The sequence below is a fragment of the Spea bombifrons genome, chromosome 4 (assembly GCF_027358695.1).
Source record: "Spea bombifrons isolate aSpeBom1 chromosome 4, aSpeBom1.2.pri, whole genome shotgun sequence".
NCBI lineage: Eukaryota > Metazoa > Chordata > Amphibia > Anura > Pelobatidae > Spea > Spea bombifrons.
The window spans coordinates 54608110-54615975 of NC_071090.1; the positions used below are offsets into that span (position 1 = coordinate 54608110).

Consider the following 7866-nt stretch of genomic DNA (forward strand, 5'->3'; position numbering starts at 1 on the left):
TGTATCCGTGTCATAAAATTTGCTGTGGTTTTACAGTGCAGTAAAGTGTTGAGAAAGAGAGAGATTTTACTGCACCAAATTTCAAAAAAACAAACTCTGAATTTCGTTCCAAACTGAAAGCCCAGGAAAGAAATTTGTTCACAAACTAAAAGAAAAATGTTTCCAAGTCAATTTTGGTCACCATGCACAAGTCTACTAGACTGTTTAGGTTTCTATGTGAGTTAAAAGAGTTAAGTCATAAATAGGTTTTACCTTTCTCTGAGAGTTTTATACTGTGTATATACCCAAACAAAATAACCCCAACGTTTGGATACAGTACTATGATTTCAGTGGTGGCCACAGATATTTCTTGAGGATTTCTTTTTCTAGATCTGCTCCGTTGATATCAATTAAAATATGTTTCAGTTCTCTGCATTTTGTGTCACATCTGCTATTGATATAACACACATGAAAACTTCACTGCTTATATGCACATTTTTATATTATTAGCGTATTCCCATTGGCGCTTATATAATAATTTGGCTGTCATACCTCAATGCTCTTATGAACAAGGGAATAATATTTATGGTTTCTGTGAATTTACAGCTAATGCAGAATGTGCTCATTGTAAAATATGCTCTCATTATTTGTAGTTAATAAGCAGTGTATTTGTGACAATTCCTACTCAATCTGCCCTGTTTATAAAAAAATACAAAAGTAATCTCAACCACTTCAATAAAGCAAAATATGAAATAATAAAAGTAATAAAAAATCACATTGTATAGAAACAGAAACACTTTATTTTCCAAACATTAAAAGTTCTGATTTAGGAGAGTGTCAGCATTTTTTAGAACTTAAAAAGTCTAGCTCAGATTTCAGAATTTCAAGGTAGGGGATAAAGGTTTACAGAGGAATGTAAAGGAAAGGACCTCAGTATAACACGTGCAGTTTAAGAGGATGAAGTTCTGCTTGAACTCTCCAAGGTGAAAACAGACAAATCCATGGGATCTTATGGAATACATCCAAATTTATTAAGAGATATTACAGACTTCAGAGTCTCCTGTCAAAACCATCAGCAGACTTATTTTACTAAACTTACTAGGAGAAGTTCTAAAGGATTGGAAGTGGGTGATTGCAGTACCACTTTCCCCCAAAACTTACGTCATTAGTTGGTAAATTAATAGAAAAAATGCAAAAGGAAAGGATTGTTAAATATCAATATGAAAAGGGTTTGCAAAATCATAACTGCATGGGATTAATTTTCACTGAAAATAATAAATAGAGAGGAGTAGTAGACATTGGTGTTATATACTGTTCTCTATAAATGACTTGTACAAAAGGTTGTAGTTAATGGTGTATATTCATTGGAAGGCCTTGTCTCTAGTGGGGTACCTTAGGGATCAGTATCGGGACCCATACTTTTTAATATCAGTGATATTACAAAATGTGTTAACGGCAAGTTATGTCTCTTTGCAGATGATACAGATGATAAGGCCTGCAACAGGGTAGACATCCCTGGGAGTACAAGCCAACTGGCTTGTAAATTAGATATATGGCTGAGATTGTGGCAGCTGAAGTTTAATGTTGAAAAATGTAACATAATCCAAGATGGACAAGATGTTAAAAAAGAGGTTAACAGATGTGCTTGTATCACAGCTTTCTGTACCAAAATATTCTAGTTCATATTGGATGACAATTGAAATTGTTTTCCGTTGTTAGAATGCTTGGGTAAACTGTGCAATTTTTTCAATTTAATGAAGAGATCAATTGTATAAATTAATTTATGATACATTAAAAGGGAAGTCATAGCTATGTCTGTTTTCAGAGAAATTAATTGTCCCTCTTTCCCACTGTAATCTGTTATGCAGAGCCCTGGGCAACACAGGAAAGCTGGACCCACGTAACAGCTCATAAGGTGGTGGAGTAAAAGTAAGCCAATGTCGTATAAGAAAGTCGGGGCAGGGGGCACAGATGCAAGGTCAAGGAAAACCAAGGTCGGGGCTGGCGGCACAGGATTGAGGTCAGTAGACAAGCCAAGGTTCAGTACATGGTAGACACTGAAGACACCTAATAAACTGGAAAAAACAAATACCCAGTGCAAACAACAGTAAGGGTTTAAATAGGAGCAAGGGCGGGAAACTACAGACAAAAGCCAATAGGAGGATAAAGGCGAAGTATGACGCCATCACGAGCGAGGCTCGCAACACTCACGGGATGACGTGCAGAGTCGATGTGCACGCCATCCTGTCGCGGCACCCGGACCCGTGCGGTCACGGTAGGTGCAGCATGATCTAAGCAGAGGCTCACAGAGAACCATTGTTCAGCTACCCATAAGCTGCCGTCTAACATTCATTATTGTGGGGAATGGAATATATGTGTTTTTACTATGCGGAATAGGGGCCACTATTTTTATTGGGGGAGGTAAAAAAAAATGGTTTCTTTGAGATATTGATATTAAATATACAATTGTTTTGAGCAGATGTACTTTCACACGATTCCAGACTTTAAAACAATTTAGTGCTTCTGTGTGTAGTCACAGTAATCATTTTGAAAGAAATCTCAAACTTGTATTCCTGTGTGCATTCATATAATATCCTGTAGAGCAATATCATATTTGGTTTTTGTTCAAAGTTTAGTAATTCTCCATATTTTTTTAACGTTAATTGATGTTTAATTTATATATTATTCTAAGCCTTTCTTAATTTGATTCAACTCATTTTTTCTATTTTTATATTTTAAAAGAAAGAAACTTCTGGCCCTCCAGATGAGGATTATTATCCTCTCGGTGTGAGTTGATTCTCTGAATTATACTGGTAAAGTCTTTTTGAACTCAACGCTTTTATTTTTTGAACAGCTTCTTAAGAACTCCTCATTTTATGCTTTTGTTTTCATGTCACAAAGATCAATGACTTTTACTGCTTGGATTCATTTGTTTGTCCAGTCCACTGAGAGATCATATATATGTTTTCTTTTAACTAATTTTATAAACTGCTTCATAATCCGATCCAGAGAACATTTTTGTGAAGTTAAAAAGGCATATATATATACAAGTGGGCATTGTGTTTAAAATGCTGAATAATTTCAAAATCAGAATTGCATGGGTTTAATGCAAGGAGAGTACAGGTAAAATTAAAAATCACAAAATAACAAACTGACAAAAAAGAAGAAGAGACCCCTGTGCATGCGAGCATACAATCTAGTGGACGGTGGTACAGCTTAACTCCTATCACTTTATTTACCGAGCCAGACATTGACGGTGGTACAGCAGAACGTTTTTTCTAGCTTAACTAAATAATTTGTCATTTGACTTATCCCCCCAGGAACATCAACCCTTTTGTAGATATGTGGGACAAAGTCAAAAGCCTTACTCAAACCTAGATAAGCAATATCTACCGCACCACCATGCTCTATTATTTTAGTCACATAATAAAAAAATCAATGCAATTAGGTTGGTATGATCTCCATGAAGTAAGCTCATGTTGTTTCTGATCTTGAAATCCGTGTGATTTTAAAAGGTTGAACAATCCTGTTCTTTAGCATAGTTTCCATTAATTTCCCCACTATTGATGTAAGACTTACTTCGATAATCTTTTAGACTACTCCCGTTAACAATGGTAGATTAAATAAATCTGTTTACGGTTTTGGTAGTACACCGCTAAGCTCTTTTTTTCTTAGGTCCCTATCTTTATGTCTGTAAAAACTGAACAAACATATGAATTGAGGCAGTAGTAATAATGCAGTAAGTACTGTGTATATATGTATGTTTGTGTGTTTGTACGCATATATACCGTATTTGCTCGATTATAAGACGAGGTTTTTTTCAGAGCAAATGCTCTGAAAAATACCCCTCGTCTTATAATCGAGGTCGTCTTCTAATCAGACCTCAAAATGGGGCCATGCTACTTACCGGGCTTTGGTCGCGAGCAGCAGGAGAACAAGAAGCTAGCAGCGTGTCACAAAACTCTGCCTCCCCCCTCCTTCCTCTGGGGGCGGGGCCAGAGAAGTTGCACGCACAGCGGGCCCCTGCAGAAGTCTTCGAGTGAGAGATCAGCAGTTCAGGTAAGGGGGTGGGGGGCTGGGGGGTTTGAGCGTGTGTGTGTATATGTGATTAATGGAATGAATGAGTATTTAAATGTTTGTGAATGAGTGTGTGTTAGTATGGATGTGTAAGGGTGGTGGTGGTAGCATGGCATAGGGAGGCTGTACTCACACTCCTATCATCCTAGGTTCCAGCATGTACTGGCTGCCTTGGCTTGATAGGGGTGTGATTGCTGTTAGCAGTTATATATATATCTCCAGAAATGCCTTTTAACCCCCTATATGCCACTCTGCCCCATGATATGCCTTTTAACCCCCTATATGCCACTCTGGCATATAGGGGATTAAAAGGCATATCATGGGGCAGAGTGGCAAATAGGGGGTATAAGGCATTTCTGGGGGCAGAGTGGAAACCCTGGGGGCAGATGTGCATAACTGGGGGGGCAGGTTGGCAAAATAAAAGGAAATAAAAAAATATATATTTTTCTCAATCATAGCTTTTATTAAATATGAAAATATTGTTTACATGAATTAATATTTACTAGTAAAACTTTTTTTCCTATAGGGTAGTCTTATATTCAGGCTTTTTGTTTTTTTCCTAAATTAATATTTAGATTTTGGGGGGTCGTCTTATAATCAGGGTCGTCTTATAATCGAGCAAATACGGTATGTATAGCTCTCATCAGGGTTCGTTGGAGTCCCAGAGCTTAGAAATGACTTTGTAACCCTTTTCAGACTGATTGATGTCAACAGCTTTGTTTCTCATCTGTTCATCAAATTTCTAAAGAAAGTCAAGATCTGAATTTAAGTGTTACAAATATGCAATACTAGAAAGAATCTGTATAGACAACTCTGTATGACAAGATGGTGTCAGAAGTTCCAGAAGGTATTGAGGGAACCTGGAATTATATTACATTACACTCCAATTTGTCCTGTATCCCTACCTAGGTGGCGTTTTCTAGATCTAGGCACACCATTCTCGCACAGTTGAGACCCCTACAACAGTGTGAAGGCTGTACTCATCCTGTATTTGTGGGAGGGCTCACAGAAAGTACTTATAGTCCCCCTTAGGGTTCCTTCCATCAGGGCACTACATTCCACTCTTTTTTCCTCAACTCTTTGTTAGCTGTGCTTCTTTCCAAATTTCTACTTCCTCTTTCCTAAGTTTGCATGACACTGAGCTCCTGACACACATAGACAAGTCCATTATATATATATTATATAACTGATTAAATCATGTAAAATTCATAAAACCAAAACACCTGGGTATGCTATTAGAACAATCAATGTACAAATTCATCTACAGTCATGACCAAAAGTTTTGAGAATTACACAAATATTAATTTTATGGCAAGACAGGAGGCTTCATATTTGCATAACTTCTTTACTTCAAGACCTCCAGCAGCAAAGAAACAGTTAAAAAAACATAGAAACAAAAGGACCAATCAGAACATAATAGAGTCCATAAATAACAGTCCGAAACCTCCAACTTCCTCTTCTTTGCTGCTGACCTCCAGGTGAGCACCCTCCATGCTAGTGTGCTACACTGATTTATTGTTCTTTTCCAATATTTCATATTTTTTCATTATTTTGCCTTGTCTCATTATTTTCTTGTACTGTATAGCCTTGTTTTTCGGGGTTTGCTATGGTTTCTCTCCACAGGGATTGCTTTTAGGTTTTCACTCTTTCCCTGTATCCTTCTTTTTCTTACTGCGTACTACAGGCCTTTACTGCGTATCTGCGGCTTTTCTTCTGCGCCGCGCAGCCCGCGCCGCGGCTGGCCTAACCTTTCCCCGCGGTTCACTCCTCATAATAAATATTTCTATTAAATTATAATAAATCAAACTGAAATACAGTCCATCAGTGGACCTCCGCTTTGTCCCGGTTATCGGGGGTCTCGTTTTTGCTTCCAGGTGCGGTATTCCGATTTTACCCGGCTCCCCGGGCCGCCACCATAAGTGAGAACTTACCTTTCCTTTGTTCCCGCGTTTCGGCTACTGGTTGCCGTTCCGCGTTGGAGAGGGTGACCCCCTCTGCTGGTGAGAGTGCTTCTCCACCACGTGTGCTGCGGCCGCCGCGCCATACAGCCTGGACCGCTACCGTGCTGTCTTTAAGTAATTACGCGGTCATTAAAGTTTCATAAAAAAAAAAAAAAAAAAAAAAAAAATTATTCATTGCATTGATGCACATTGCCTTATATATATGATTGCTGTCTGCTCATACAGCACCACCCTGTGGCTCACCCTGTTGGTGCAGTGCTCTGAATGGATTCTTTGGTCCTGGGTTCTAACCCAGACAGTGACACATACCTTGTTATCCTAAATAAATGAGATTATATTAAAAAAAAAAAAAAAAAAAAAAAAAAATTTAAAGGCACTGAAACACAATATTGTGTACTACTTGAGGTTGGATTATACTTATGTGCCACTGAATCTGTCACTAGCTGACAACACATATAGGAGCTGTTGCTCCAGCCTTGTGCGGTGCCTGGTCGCCGCTTTATGTAGGGGAAACCCCCCTTATTATAAGGGACAGGCTTTGCCCTGATTCCCAGCCCTTTGAGTGACCCTCTTTGGTGCCAGCGGATGACCCCCGCGATTGTGTCTGGTCTCACTGATCTATTTTTCTATACGATTACAGATACGAGTTACACGATCACATCATGTCTGAGTCAGACCTTCCCATGTCATCGGCCCTTCAAGCATGGCTGAAGGCGGCATTACAGGAATCCCTTCCAACAGCCCTGGCTGCCTTGGATCGTACAACCCCTTCCCAGGCGGCGCCGCCTTCTATCAGTCGGCCTTCAAGAGAAGGAATATCGGACTCTGAGGAGTCGCAGTCTGCAGTTGAGCCAAGTCGCCCACGCAAACGCCAGTGGGCCGAGGGTGAGGTGTCCCGCAAGGGCAAGGCTCCCCTGAAGAGGTCTAAAGCCCCACTTCCTGACCACTCCCAACCGTCGTCACATCCGGTGGAAGCCGAGGATCTGACGGGGGATTATGAGACGGTGGACGAGTGTCCAGCTGTAACATCTAGACCGTCCTCCCCAACGGCCGGCCCTTCTTACAAACTGCTCCAGTGGCGCAATCGGTTAGCGCGCGGTACTTATATGACAGTAACTGATGAGCAATGCCGAGGTTGTGAGTTCGTGCCTCACCTGGAGCAGTCTTAAAAAGTGCCGGTCTTCGTCAGCAACATCTTCCTCGTCAAGAAAAAGACTGGAGATTTCCGTCCGGTGATCAATTTACGTGCGCTGAACGCCCACGTTGCTTACCATCACTTCAAGATGGAAGGGATCCATCTTCTGCGGGATCTACTGAGAGACGGGGATTGGTTCACTCGCCTGGACCTGAAGGATGCCTACCTTACGGTACCAATTCACGCGGCAGACAGACGTTTCCTCCAATTCTGGTGGCACGACGAGCTCTGGCAGTTCACCTGCCTTCCCTTTGGCCTCAGTTCGGCTCCGTGGTGTTTCACCAAACTCCTCAAACCGGTTATGGAGTTTCTGCGCGAACGCGGAGTGAGGTCCATCATCTATCTGGACGACGTGCTCCTGATGGCCCAGGATCGGGGAACCCTGATGAAGGACACCCAGCTTACCGTTCATCTGTTCCAGTCCCTGGGATTCATTGTCAACGAGGCCAAGTCAGAGCTTTCTCCTACTCAATCGATCCAGTTCCTTGGATTCCTCGTGGACTCGGTGGAGGCGGTCTTGAAACTACCGACGTCCAAGATAGTAGCTATCAAAAAGAACATCCGTCGCCTCCTACAGTCCAACGTTGTCTCCCTGAGGGATTTGGCTCGCATGCTGGGGTTACTGTCCGCATCCATTCAGGCGGTGTTTCCGGG

General features: G+C 41.1%; 1 non-coding gene across 1 annotated transcript; it reads left to right on the forward strand.

Moving 5' to 3' along the window:
• The first annotated feature begins 7086 nt into the window (after positions 1 to 7086).
• TRNAI-UAU (transfer RNA isoleucine (anticodon UAU)) lies at positions 7087 to 7179 on the forward strand. The gene is given in 2 exon segments: positions 7087 to 7124; positions 7144 to 7179. It is a non-coding gene; the product is annotated as a tRNA-Ile (tRNA).
• Positions 7180 to 7866: the final 687 nt, after the last annotated feature.